General features: G+C 43.4%; 1 protein-coding gene and 2 pseudogenes across 1 annotated transcript in view; 1 reads left to right on the forward strand and 2 right to left on the reverse strand.

The window, feature by feature from the left end:
• LOC146023426 (uncharacterized) overlaps positions 1-16037 on the reverse strand; it is a 228290-nt gene that overhangs the window by 14977 nt on the left and 197276 nt on the right. The window lies entirely within an intron of this gene.
• On the reverse strand, positions 7507-7624 carry LOC146039348 (5S ribosomal RNA; annotated as a pseudogene).
• On the forward strand, positions 10445-10562 carry LOC146039359 (5S ribosomal RNA; annotated as a pseudogene).

Below are 16037 nucleotides of genomic sequence, written 5' to 3' on the forward strand. Positions count from 1 at the left end.
ACTCAGGAAGTGGATGTCCAGTGCAATTTAAACATTTGGGGTCCAACCACAGAGGAAGTGAACCAGGTGTCATTATTTGGGCCCTTTTTTCCCCTTTTTAGATGGGGCCTTGGGGACAGGGTCCTTTGGCTCAGATGGCTTGCGGCATCTTCCCCTAGTGGACACAGAAGGGTCAGCAGAGGTGGAAGGTTGGGGAGCAGCTTGGGGTGGGCCATTAGATGGGGGATTGTCCCTTAGGGACCTGGCGGTGGTCAGCAGCTCCGCAAGAATTTCATTCTGGCGGCTGAGGTGTTGGCCAATGCTTTGCATGCCAGCCGCCAGAGTGTCATTCATGCGGTTGAAGGCCTCACACTGCTGCCTGTTTGTGGCCTTCCAATCCGCCAGAATTTCCACAACCTGCTGCTGACGGACCGCAGCATCCACCCCTTGCTTCTCGATCCTCTCCAGCGTCACCATCAAGCTGGCATCCCATGTGTCCTGTGGCTGGGGGTGTCATCTTGGTGGAGGCTGGACCACTTGCTCCACCTGTGGCTCTGCAGAGGAAGATGCTGCCGGTTCATCCTGGGTTTCTGCTTCTTCTAGGATAATAATTGAAAACAATGTCACCATCACATACGCACTAAAAAATATCTTTCTAAATACAATGCATTACTGTGACTTACCATCAAAAGCAGCAGCAAAGACCTCCACCGGGAGCTCACTATCCATATTGGATATCCCCCTGACCTCGGCCACATCAATGACATCCAAGGCCTCCTGCTCCAGGGGGGTATATTCCAAGGTGTCTGGCATAGGCCCCATCCCGGTGGACATGCTGTGGTTGTACCGGTCAGTCATCTTCCTCTTCAGTGTCGTTTTGAAGTCTGTCCACCTACAAGTTTAAAAATACAAATATCACCATGAGATATGTGCACCACTGTGCTAGTGAACATCATGACTACGTTACATTTCCTAGTGTGGGTGATCTTATGTTTTTTAGCCATATGTGTCCCACACACACATTAATGTCTCCATTAGGAGGCATTTCAGTGTCTCATCTCATTCATTAGGCCACTAAATGCACATACATAGATCACTGTGCAGAAATGACATCATCCATGGCCAAATTATGCACCTCCACCTGTTGTGAAACTACACATTCCACCATAGCTTGACAGTGTGGTTATTATGGAGTAATTTAACTATGGGATGGCATACTGGGATGTGTAGTTTCTCACCAGCTACATGTGCACAGTTTGGTCATTCTTGTTTCAGTAGCATCATATGGAACATGTTACAACAACTCTTTCAAAAACACACTTTCTCTTGTCCCATCACATACTTCACATACTTCACATGAGCAGAACTGTGCCCATAACCTCACATCACACCAATGGTGCATGTTTCATATATAAATGTGGGTTATTAGACATGGTTGTGTTCACATGTGACATTGAAGTGTAGCACTATCTACAAACACACCTTTCTATTATTCTCAAAACATACATGTAACATATGTACACACATATGACATTATCAGGGGGACAAACACACTTGCCTTTTCTTCACCGCTAGCCAATCTCTGACCACTGGTGACACCTGGTTCACTTTCTCTGTGATCTTGTCCCAAAGGTTTCTCCTTGCACTGGCACCCAGCTTCCTGGTTGGCAATTCGATCCATTTGCGTGCCCTGGGCACTAAAATTCGCAATTCTGCCTCTACAAATGCAGGGTTTCTCTTTTTGGTGGTGGTATCCTGCTCAGTCCTCACCCTAGATGTTGCAGCACGTTTTCTGGTGGCCCCAGTTCTCTCACCATGCACCTGCTGGGTCTGTTTGGAGAGATGCAACCTCTTGTTCTGGCTGGTTGCTTGGCCCTTGTGGAGCTGGTGCAGTTTGAACAGGGCCTGTTAGTGAGGGGCCCGCTTGGTCTTGCAGGCTACTTCTCTCTTGGGCCCTCCTTCTCCGCTCCTGTTCCCTCTTCTGCAAAGCTTCAAGCAGGGATTCTGCTCTAGCTCTCTGTAGAGCGTCCTCAGCTGCGGAATCATCTGAGCTAGACATGTTTGCAGCAATTCTGGCCTGCATCTGACTGAATATTTATATGGTAATCTCCCGCCATGAACAAGGGGGCGTATATTTTTCCCCGCAATGTAGTTGCTAATTTACGCCGATATTTCCCGCCGATAATTCCCGCTTAAATTACGCAGGTCTCAACGCACCTGATCATTCACCTGTATATGCACATACACACGTTGTGGAGCATTGTGTGCTACATGGTGACATGTGTGCACCTGTCATTCCAATGATGAGTGTTGTCAGCTGGTATCTGTTGGAGTTCGTGTATGCTTTCTGAGTCACATTTCAAAACATCACGTTATAATGCTTTCCATACATATGTAATGAGTATGAAATTGTCATACACCAACATGTTGCATTGTGCCTTTTTTATCAGCGTATTTATTAGTAGACGGTTGCGTGTATTATTTTCAGCACACTGTATATACAGTACGTCTCTCCATGGAAATCGGTGTATTGTGCCCTTTTATCAGCGTATTTATTAGTAGACAGTTGCGTGTATTATTTTCAGCACACTGTATATACAGTACGTCTCTCCATGGAAATCGGTGTATTGTGCCCTTTTATCAGCGTATTTATTAGTAGACGGTTGCGTGTATTATTTTCAGCACACTGTATATACAGTTCGTCTCTCTATACATTGAAAGCATGCTGTTGGTTATGGTGTGTGTATATCGGAACGGTCCGCGTAAGTTTCTATTCGCATCCAGTTTGTTAATGTAAGAAGGATTAATAAAGTTAATACTAAACAAACAATTTTTTAGACCAATCAGCAAGCACCAAAAGTGATATATGTACCTGCAATTAATAACTGCGCCATTGCCAATATGACTTCAACCAGGGCTAGCGCGTTTTCGACCCAGGAGCTTGTGGCCTTGGTTAAGGTCATGGACCGGCGCCTGGGGCCCAGGGGCCCATATGTGTCCAACATGGACAAGCGGCGGGCATATAATGCTGCCCGCCGGCTAATATACGCCCCGGACCGGCGTACAGAGAAGCCTGGCCCAAGTCGAGCGGCGCTGGTCTGACCTGCGCCGGCGCCAGCCAGTCATGCTGAGTTCCATTCGCCGCCATATTGCCCGATGTAAGTTTTTATTAACTAGTATGTCTGCGTTTTTTTTCAATGATTTCTGTACTTTTTATAAATATGTTCATAAGTATGTGGGTGTATAGGGGGTGTATATGGGGTGTATATGGGGTGTATAGGGGGTGTATATGGGGTGTATAGGGGGTGTATATGGGGTGTATAAGGGGTGTATATGGGGTGTATAGGGGGGTATAGGGGGTGTATATGGGGTGTATAGGGGGTGTATATGGGGTGTATAAGGGGGTATAGGGGGTGTATAGGGGGTGTATATGGGGTGTATATGGGGTGTATGTGGGTGTATAGGGGGTGTATAGGGGGTGTATAGGGGGTGTATAGGGGGTGTATGTGGGTTTATAGGGGGTGTATAGGGGGTGTATAGGGGGTATAGGGGGTGTATAGGGGGGTATAGGGGGGTATAGGGGGTGTATAGGGGGGTATAAGTAGTCGTTCTGTTTTTGGGTGTAGCATATCAATTAGTTAGCATGATAAATGTCTGAAATATAACAGCAATGATCATTTGTAAGGTTATGAGCATGACTAATGTGAATTTTTCTTTCCCCCATTTTTATGAAACCCAACCTTCGATTTCTATGCCATCAACATGAACATTTCAGCACGGGCAAGGGCACGCATGGAAGCCCGGGAGCAGGCAGCCCAGGAGGAGGAAGAGGAGGAGGAAGAGGAGGAGGAAGAGGAGGAGGAAGAGGAGGAGACTATGGGTCCTGCTGGTGACCACCAAATATCTACATCCCCTTCCACCAGCCACTCCCCTACCCCCACCCCCTCCCCTACCCACACCCCCACCCACACCCTACCCCCACCCCCTCCCCTACCCCCACCCCCTCCCCACCCCATTTCCAACCCCCCTACACCTCTCCACCACCCACCCCCAACCCTCTCCAATCCCCACTCCAACCCACTACCTGTATCCCAAGTCCTATCCCATCCCCCTTGCTCCTGACCCCCCCAACCACCGGACACCCAACCAGCGGCGAGCAGGATGGCTCAACTAGCCGTAAGTAAATAATGTGTCTAATGTTTACCTACACATTTCTACACATAAACAACCACATATGTGTATCCAACATCAACATTAGTTGCAACATATCACTGCAGGGCGACCATGAGGTGTGGCCTGTCCTTCTCCAGGAACAAGGGTCCCCTTGGTGGTTTTTTGGAGTGTGGCCATGGCTCACCCCTTGAATAATTGACATAACAGTACATCCAATGAGATATCCGACATTAGTGGTGTTGTAGTTATGTGGGTCCAGGTGTTGGGTAACTCCACTTCCCAGCATGATGTGCAACATTAATTTATAGATTGTTTTGTTCATAGTGTGTGAGGCCATGCGGATGCATGCTTTACAAACATAGCTTTAGGCCTATAATTTGTACAGCAATGTCCTAAATTTAAAATAGTAAGGAGTGCTTAAGCCGCAACAATGTCATAACCCAAAAATAGCACAGCCTCATTGTGAGGTTAGAGGTGAGTCCCCCAAAACAAAACTACCAATTGGTTGGGATACAGCATACATTCATCCAAGAAGGAGTAATTTTTATAATTTTATGTAATATGTACAGTATGTGTGTGTCAACAGAATAGTATTTTGGACCATGTTTACAGCAGACCCATCTTCAATGTAGTTGAAAAATGTATGTGGCCTTCACACTTAACTCCCAAATTCCTATTATGTTACAATGCAACAAACATTTGTGTATATGATATATTAAATATACTGTAATGTTTTTTCCCCTTCACTACAGACACTGAACAGCACCAGGAGGAGGTGGCCAATATCATGAGGGAAATATTCCTTACTTTATTTTATTTACATATTCTTTTTGTCCGTCTGGAGGCCCTCATGTAATTTTTTTTACCCCCCCCTTATTATGTTTGTTGTAAATAAAAGTTTTTGTAAAGTTAGAAGTTGCCTGTGTTTTTAATCTGAAATATGTAAGTTATATTGGTAATACCAACAACAATAAAATAAACTTTAATACATATATAAGCACCGTGAAAAAATGAAAAGTATCAAAATACAAAAGTGCAAAAAGACATAAACAATATATACAATATATAAAAAGTCGAAGGCAGACACTCTGGACAGAGTGTCTGCCTTCGACTTTTTATATATTGTATATATTGTTTATGTCTTTTTGCACTTTTGTATTTTGATACTTTTCATTTTTTCACGGTGCTTATATATGTATTAAAGTTTATTTTATTGTTGTTGGTATCCTAGGTAACGGGTGCCGTCCAGTGGGCGCGCCGGGTCTACGTCCGTGCGGAGTGACGTAGTGTGACGCACGTTGATGACGGTGCCGGACGCCGCCGGCGGGAACTCCGGGACCGGGAGACATACACTGTTGATCTGTGAGTATAAATGCTGTTTTGTTTTTATATGTACTTTGTGTGACCTGATGAAGAGGTGACTATTAAACCTCGAAACGTTGTCCTAACCTTGTGTTGGTAGACTTTTTGATACTTGGAGTGCCACCGCGTGGAAGGATTATTTGGAGACCGTGCGCGGAATCTGGTGTGCACCCTTTAATAGCAATTCATGCTAAGGAGTGCTTCTCCATAAAGCCGTATATATATATATATATATATATATATATATATATATATATATATATAATATATATATATATATATATTAAAATCAGGCCCTACATTTCTATTTATTTAATGTATATATATATTAAAGAAATAGATATTTAGGGCCTGATTTTAATCCCCTTGCTCCTCCGCACGTTCATACGGGGGATCGGTTTGGCGTCTGCGTCTGGCGTTTATGCGCATGTGCAGGCGCCGGGTGGGAGTGGGTATGGCGAACTGCTAGTTCACCGTCCCGTTCGCACCCACCGAACTTCGCAGCGTTGCGTGTGGATCAGAATAAGGTCCCAAGTGCTTTAACTGTATTTAACTTATGAATATATATATATATATATATATATATATATATATATATATATATTTACCTAGTTCAGGTGTCGACCTAAGCCCTCTCGGCCTTCATGCAGTCGATCCTATGACCCATTCTCAATATACTTACCCATGCCCCCCTAACCCTATCCTTTCATTGCCACTGCCGCTGTGGGTGGGAAAGACCCTTTCCCCCCCACAGTGAGATTCTCCGCCTGCTAGGCCTAAACCTAACCCCCTTTCCCCATAGACTAGCCCTCCCCTTTAGTGCTTAGCGCTAACCTATCTATCTATCTATCCCACCACATAAGCCCTCCCACCCCTCAGCCTAACTCTAACCCTCCCCGCTAACTGCCAAACCCTGACCCCCCCCCCCCCCCGACACACAGCCTAACCTTAAGACCCTCGCCAGTGCTTCATGCTAACCAACCCTGCATACTTGTGTTTGGGATCCTGGCAGATGTATTAGCATTACCACAGATGTCGAGGGTCCGGAGCCGGTCTTCTGTCCATAGTATTCTGACTGCCGGTACCCCGTCCACTGGAATTATCAACATGGTTGAGTACTCCATCGATGATCAATTATGGAAGTTGGTTCTAAGAAGGATCTCACAGTCCAATGGCTGGGTGAAGGGAAGCAGACCAATGTGTTGCGCTGCTCGGTACTTTTGATCTTTTTCAAGGTGAGGTACAGTAGCTCTGCCTCTTTGCATTTGCTTCCTTCCGGTCCCTAGTTCTTGCCTTAACCTTGAACATTTTTTAATGAGGTCAGTTCCTAGTTTATGTGAAATGGTCACTGATTAAATGCCCTTCTTTCTTTCTGAGAAGCACTAAGCCTTGGAGAGTGGAGAGAGAGATAAATACAGTGGAGAGAGAGATAAAGAACCAAATAGTCAGCTACTACAATAACTGATACTGGTTATATTTGAGAAATTGATAGAAAATAGGGTGTCCAGAGAAGGACAAAGGAAGAACAAAACTAGGTTTTTGGGGCACTCTTCTTCAAATTGTAATGTGTAAGGTAGTAAGATGATTGGAATAAAAATTAACTTTTATTAGGGTTCACTTAAAAGAGGTTGGCGTCAATGATATATGAATAAAACGTATCAGGTAAATACAATTTTACAATGATGCATCACAATAAGAGTATACAATATAATGTCACATGGACTAGGCGAAAATGTTTTACACCGAGGGGACCACCCCCTGTAAGGTTGAAAAAATATATATGTTCTCAGCCCGTGAGAATTACCTTAGTGGGGTAAATGATGAAGAGGTACACGGAAATGGCACTTCAAAAACTGGTCAGTCGACTGGGTAATAATGATAAATAAAGGACAGAGAAAAATGGACAGAAAGATTGTTAGGGTAAATTAAGAGAAAAATATTAAGAGAAAAATGGTCGTTGGTGTCGTGCCTGGTATTCTGGGTGTTCCGCTGTTGATACGACACCAGATCTTCCCTAACAGTCACCCAGTTAGGTACTGATCAGGCCAAACACTGCTTAGCTACTGAGATCGAACGAGATCAGGCGGCCCAGTGGTGTATGGTCGTATACTTAATGTATTGGATATAACGACACAGGACTGACATTAGAGACCATAAATTGCTTCTGCTTTCAAGACACAGAATGACCACGGCCTGATGCTCGAGGTATTGCAGGACGGGTCAACTATGCCAAGGGATGAGAGAGCAACGATATACAAGAGTACAGAGCACTGAATTTATTGCAATGACCAGACCCTTCTACTACCTTCCATCGTATGGAATAAATTGGATGGAAGTTGAGAGTAATAGTCTGGTAGTGCTCAATTCAATAAAAAAAGGATAAAGAAGCAGAAAAAGTAGGTATGTGCCCCCTATTCGATTGTATCACCTGGTGATAGTGATGGATTGACACTTAACACCAGGTTCAATCCGGGGGTTGTATGGTACAATTCTGTGAGGTATGTGTCACAGCGGGAAAACAATAATGGTTGTTGGTCCCAAGGTGGTCACAAGAGGGTACAGCGCCACCAATGGAAGTTAGAAACAACGGGCAAACATAAATGCAGTTAAATATATTGGACCACAATTTATGTGGTTTATGCAGATCAAAACAGACACAGAAAACAATTATGGGGTTTGAAAGACCGTACAATGAAAATTCACTCGATGTAAATTTGAAGCGCACAGGTATAAGATGAAAAGCACTAAATATAAGTAGTTTGAGATTTGCACATTAGATTTAGGGGTGCCAAGTACAAGCAGATTGTCACTGAGACACTGAACTGGGAATGTACACACTCAAACTAATTAAGGCTGATCCTATATGTATCTGCCGGATTAGATCTCTGAACAGTAGGGTTCACATAAAGGCATAGATTTTAAACTAATCACACAAGGAAGTTTGAAACGTGGATCAGGTTTCAGTAATAGACAACGTTAGTGCATTCAAGACAAAAAAAGAGAGACGAAAAACTCCCACCTGCTGATATATGCAGTCACAGGTGGTATGGGTTAATATCTCAACAAGTCATAAACAGATAATCTTGTTAGCAGTATTATGTGCACACAAAACAAAAATGGATTTCAGAATGAATAATTCTTGTATGGTTCTCTGCGGTAAATATAATATACACTACTTCTGTAAAGGGTAATACTCCCTTGTGCCCCAGTTTCTTAATAAATGAGAGAGGAGGTACAGGGGTCCGTTATGCAGAGAAGAGAAGTAATAAAAATATGGTAGGGTGCTGTGTGGGGTGCCGGTACCTGGCGGGTAATAACCCGCTGATGATGAAGACTCAGTCCGGGTGGGTCCCTGGATCTGGCTGCGTCTACCAAGAATTGCAGCGTGAATGGCTGTGTAGAGGCGGCCAGGTGATCCGCCCGTGGCTAGCGGCAGGTAGACCGGCTCCAAGTGTGGAATGACGGCAGGGGGTGGTCCTAGGTGCGTCAGTGGACACGTGTTTCGCCGCGTCACGGTGAACAAGCCTCCACGGCGAAACACGTGTCCACTGACGCACCTAGGACCACCCCCTGCCGTCATTCCACACTTGGAGCCGGTCTACCTGCCGCTAGCCACGGGCGGATCACCTGGCCGCCTCTACACAGCCATTCACGCTGCAATTCTTGGTAGACGCAGCCAGATCCAGGGACCCACCCGGACTGAGTCTTCATCATCAGCGGGTTATTACCCGCCAGGTACCGGCACCCCACACAGCACCCTACCATATTTTTATTACTTCTCTTCTCTGCATAACGGACCCCTGTACCTCCTCTCTCATTTATTAAGAAACTGGGGCACAAGGGAGTATTACCCTTTACAGAAGTAGTGTATATTATATTTACCGCAGAGAACCATACAAGAATTATTCATTCTGAAATCCATTTTTGTTTTGTGTGCACATAATACTGCTAACAAGATTATCTGTTTATGACTTGTTGAGATATTAACCCATACCACCTGTGACTGCATATATCAGCAGGTGGGAGTTTTTCGTCTCTCTTTTTTTGTCTTGAATGCACTAACGTTGTCTATTACTGAAACCTGATCCACGTTTCAAACTTCCTTGTGTGATTAGTTTAAAATCTATGCCTTTATGTGAACCCTACTGTTCAGAGATCTAATCCGGCAGATACATATAGGATCAGCCTTAATTAGTTTGAGTGTGTACATTCCCAGTTCAGTGTCTCAGTGACAATCTGCTTGTACTTGGCACCCCTAAATCTAATGTGCAAATCTCAAACTACTTATATTTAGTGCTTTTCATCTTATACCTGTGCGCTTCAAATTTACATCGAGTGAATTTTCATTGTACGGTCTTTCAAACCCCATAATTGTTTTCTGTGTCTGTTTTGATCTGCATAAACCACATAAATTGTGGTCCAATATATTTAACTGCATTTATGTTTGCCCGTTGTTTCTAACTTCCATTGGTGGCGCTGTACCCTCTTGTGACCACCTTGGGACCAACAACCATTATTGTTTTCCCGCTGTGACACATACCTCACAGAATTGTACCATACAACCCCCGGATTGAACCTGGTGTTAAGTGTCAATCCATCACTATCACCAGGTGATACAATCGAATAGGGGGCACATACCTACTTTTTCTGCTTCTTTATCCTTTTTTTATTGAATTGAGCACTACCAGACTATTACTCTCAACTTCCATCCAATTTATTCCATACGATAGAAGGTAGTAGAAGGGTCTGGTCATTGCAATAAATTCAGTGCTCTGTACTCTTGTATATCGTTGCTCTCTCATCCCTTGGCATAGTTGACCCGTCCTGCAATACCTCGAGCATCAGGCCGTGGTCATTCTGTGTCTCTTGAAAGCAGAAGCAATTTATGGTCTCTAATGTCAGTCCTGTGTCGTTATATCCAATACATTAAGTATACGACCATACACCACTGGGCCGCCTGATCTCGTTCGATCTCAGTAGCTAAGCAGTGTTTGGCCTGATCAGTACCTAACTGGGTGACTGTTAGGGAAGATCTGGTGTCGTATCAACAGCGGAACACCCAGAATACCAGGCACGACACCAACGACCATTTTTCTCTTAATATTTTTCTCTTAATTTACCCTAACAATCTTTCTGTCCATTTTTCTCTGTCCTTTATTTATCATTATTACCCAGTCGACTGACCAGTTTTTGAAGTGCCATTTCCGTGTACCTCTTCATCATTTACCCCACTAAGGTAATTCTCACGGGCTGAGAACATATATATTTTTTCAACCTTACAGGGGGTGGTCCCCTCGGTGTAAAACATTTTCGCCTAGTCCATGTGACATTATATTGTATACTCTTATTGTGATGCATCATTGTAAAATTGTATTTACCTGATACGTTTTATTCATATATCATTGACGCCAACCTCTTTTAAGTGAACCCTAATAAAAGTTAATTTTTATTCCAATCATCTTACTACCTTACACATTACAATTTGAAGAAGAGTGCCCCAAAAACCTAGTTTTGTTCTTCCTTTGTCCTTCTCTGGACACCCTATTTTCTATCAGCTTTACCGCTGAACCTTTGGGAGCACCACCAACCTAGTACCACTGACAATAAAAGTCACACTGGTTGTATGTTGGTATCATCATTGACTACCATAATCCCTCTAATTGTTACTTTATTATCATCCCTTTGCTTGTGACGATCCACCCCAACTCGTTGATATATTTGAGAAATGACAGGAGCTGATTGGCTAGTTTTTTATTCCTCTTCACTTTCATCACTCTCCAAATATTAGTACATCTGCCCCCCCCCCCCCCAGCTGATGACAGGGATGTCCATGCGTAAGAGCAATTCAATTGTTGCTCAGCTCAGATGCCCATTAGCATTAACGTGGCTAAACTGTCTAATGTTCCTGTCTTGGCATCTAAAAAGTCCGGGTGTGGATGCTTTGGACACTCAAACTGTGGACTTTAAACACATTTCTCTTGCACTTCTTTAGACTGTGATAAAAAGAGTGTGCCGCAGGTAATGGGCGTATAACTGGTGCAAACAATTGAATTGCTCTAGTAGACGCTCATTACTATACTATTACATTTGAATTCCCTCCAGTTTGTCGAAGGATCCTAGAAAAGTGGATGGACAGTCAGAGGAATCAGGGGCAGAATACAATAAACAATTTACAGAATAGAAAGTTCAAAACTATCGCCCAACTGTAAAATTCACAATTGTATTCAGATGTCCGTGGTTCCAAAGTAGCATTCACATCTCCACATCATCGCCCGCAAGGTCTGGAATTACAATAATGTTAAATGAGACCTGAATTTAGAATTTTGATGAACATGGAGAATTATAGGCCATTAGATAATGAGCTCAGACATGAATTTTAAAATCTGATGTCGCAATGAATCACAGAGCTGCTTAAGGGAACGGTCAGCGTGGATTTATCACCAGAAGTAGGCGCATCTGTAATTTACACATATTGGCCGTACTGTATATCACTTTTTAGTGTTCACACTAAGGAAATTGCAGTATTGCGTCATCGCTCTTATAATACTTGACATTACCTCCATCGATATTTCCATAATGAAAGACATTTAAAAATTATCCCGCTGATTGATAAATTAACATCTAACAGCACACAATTGGGCAAAACCATGCTGCATGGCAGGTGGGGCGGATGTATCAGGTGCAGAGAGAGATATACTTGGGTGGGGTTGTGTTGCTGAAATCTAAGTGTAAACATCTGCGAGATACATGCAAAAGCAGACAATGTTTAGCCTGCATAGAAACAATAAAAATGCATTTGCTGTCCTTGCATAGCAACATGGTTTGTTACGTACAATCTGGCCTCATCTTACCTAGTATTGCAAATACTTATTGCAAATAAATGCCAATTTTTAAGTGATTAAACCTAAACCCCTCCCCACATCGCAGGGTAACCCAAACCCCCACCTGCAGCCAACCCTAAAGGTGCCCACACACTTGAAAGTAGGGCACCGGCCACTTTTCGGGTTTTGGGTTCTGATTACCTTGAGGTTTTGGGTTCTAATGGGCTTTGGCAAAACACCTCCTAAGTGTTTTATGTTTGGGTTTTGGGTTCTGATTTTTTTGTTAAACAAGCATAAAAACTGCTAAAATTTTTTGCTCCGACGCTATATTAACCTCAATAACATTCATTTCCACTCATTTCCAGTCTATTCTGAACACCTCACAATATTGTTTTTAGGGCAAAAGGTTGCACCGAGGTAGCTGGATAACTATGCTAAGCCTTACAAGTCTGTGCGGCACAAGCCCCAGATCAGACAGGTAGATACGGCAGTACTAGGCACCAGACAGGTAGATACGGCAGTACTAGGCACCAGACAGGTAGATACGGCAGTACTAGGCACAAGACAGGTAGATACGTCATCAATATTAGTATGTGCACCAGCAGAATTTATAATAATTAATTTTATTATTAGGTACTGCTTGGCAGTGGCACTCAGTGGCACACGTCAGTGCACCAGCAGCATGGAATTATTTTTTACAGTCCCACGCAGCACAAGTATTATTTTTTCATTAAATTAGATATAGCAGCCTAGTATGTACAAGGTACAGTAGGTACACTAGGTAGGCAGAAGCACTGCCAGTGGCAACAGTGGACTGAGTAACTAAATAATAATGGCAGATTCAGTGCAGGCAGCACCAGTGGACTATATCTATAATATAATTAATTATTAATATAATATATAATATTACAGCACAGCACCAGAGGTAGGCCCCAGCACAGAGGAGACAGTACACAGTTAGACTGTCCTCCTTGCTAGGGAGAGCCCACCCTAAGCAGAGAGGAGAACAGAGTACACAGCAGCACTGAGGGAGACAGCCCCAGCGAGTAAAATAATTACAGCACAGCAGAACAGAGGTAGACCGCACAGAGGAGACAGTAGTACTACAAGTACACAGATAGACTACACAGCAGCACTGAGAGACAGCCCCAGCGAATAAAAAATATTGCGTTCAAGGTCAAGCTCAAGCTCAAGTTTAAGCCCCAGCAGCAACACCAACACACCCTCTCCCAACCCACTACTAGACTGGAGTGAAGATGGAGGGCGCAGCAGCCGCTATTTAAAGCCTCGTGAAATCCGGTGCCGGGAGATGACGTTCTGACCACGCGGACGGACCCGAGTCAGGCGGGAATCTCTGAGCGCTGCTCGGAACCGGGTTCGGAATGATGACGTCCGTGGGGGCTCGGATCTCTGGAATCCGAGTCTGCACATCTCTACTTGAAAGATCTGCGATCTTAAGATGTGCGCATAAATTAGCCTTGAAATCTTTTATCCATCCTGGACAAAATATTTCAGGCAAGTGCACACCTTCACCAAAGATTTATCTTAAGATCCCATGTGCGTTCCCAGGGGCAAACGCAGGATTGCCCCAGGACTGCATACATACTGCATACACACTGCATACATACTGCATACACACTGCATACATACTGCATACATACTGCATACACACTGCATACATACTGCATACACACTGCATACATACTGCATACACACTGCATACATACTGCATACACACTGCATACACACTGCATACACACTGCATACATACTGCATACATACTGCATACATACTGCATACACACTTCATACATACTGCATACACACTGCATACATACTGCATACACACTGCATACACACTGCATACATACTGTATACACACTGCATACATACTGCATACACCCTGCATACATACTGCATGCACACTGCATACAGTACATACTGCATACATACTGCATACACACTGCATACATACTGCATACACACTGCATACACACTGCATACATACTGCATACATACTGCATACACACTGCATACATACTGCATACATACTGCATGCACACTGCATACAGTACATACTGCATACATACTGCATACACACTGCATACACACTGCATACATACTGCATACACACTGCATACATACTGCATACACACTGCATACATACTGCATACACACTGCATACATACTGCATACACACTGCATACACACTGCATACACACTGCATACACACTGCATACATACTGCATACATACTGCATACACACTGCATACATACTGCATACACACTTCATACATACTGCATACACACTGCATACATACTGCATACACACTGCATACACACTGCATACATACTGTATACACACTGCATACATACTGCATACACCCTGCATACATACTGCATGCACACTGCATACAGTACATACTGCATACATACTGCATACACACTGCATACATACTGCATACACACTGCATACACACTGCATACATACTGCATACATACTGCATACACACTGCATACATACTGCATACATACTGCATGCACACTGCATACAGTACATACTGCATACATACTGCATACACACTGCATACACACTGCATACATACTGCATACACACTGCATACATACTGCATACACACTGCATACATACTGCATACACACTGCATACACACTGCATACAGTACATACTGCATACATACTGCATAAACACTGCATACATACTGCATACACACTGCATACATACTGCATACATACTGCATACACAGCATACATACTGCATACATACTGCATGCACACTGCATACAGTACATACTGCATACATACTGCATACATTCTGCATACACACTGAATACACACTGCATACATACTGCATACACACTGCATACATACTGCTTACACACTGCATATTTTTTTCGCCTGTTTAAGTGATTTTCCCGGGGGTGCATGACTTTCCGTAGCAGGACGCTTTGGAATCCATCCACTCCACCGCTCATCTGCCTGTACCACCAGCGGTGCAGAACAGGTAATACCAGCAGATGAACGGCCGGGCCAGCGATGATGTAGGAGCGCGACCTGAAAGCAGCTCAAACCAGTAAACTCAGCTACGTGTGTATGGGCCATTAGGAAGATAAAGTAAGAATGAATTACAAAGCTCCATGTTTTCGGCTAAAGTGAATCTTAAGCATGTACAAGACATGAGATTCGGCGTCTGTTTCTCTCAGTGTTCCTAAATGTCCCATAATTATCTGTCTGGAGAAAAAAAATCTATGAAATGTAATTACATCTTTGTCTTATCACATTTTTCCATAATGCTCTTCTGAATTACAAAGCACATTCACGAGTAACCTGGGAAAGTCTACCTAGCACACATGACAATGGGAAGGTTCCGCCTCGCTTTGTTCCACTCGCACCGACCGTAACAGAGAACGCTGTATTTCCTCAATAATCTATTCTGTAACCGATAATAGGTTAGTCAAATACCATCTCCCACAGAAGTGATTAATCTCCGCAATTTTTAATTACCGGGGAATAATTAAATTATGTCTTCCAATTAAATGATGATAATAGACTTTGATGTATCCTGTTTCCAATGCATCTTCAGTAATTGAAATACAGTTTTTAATTTGAACGTTGTCATTAAACTGGAGCTGTTGCTATATATTTTGTCCTTCGGATCTCTGTGCAAGTGATGCAGAGCAGCTCT

Source organism: Crinia signifera, chromosome 1, assembly GCF_055691185.1.
Source record: "Crinia signifera chromosome 1, ASM5569118v1, whole genome shotgun sequence".
Taxonomy (NCBI): domain Eukaryota; kingdom Metazoa; phylum Chordata; class Amphibia; order Anura; family Myobatrachidae; genus Crinia; species Crinia signifera.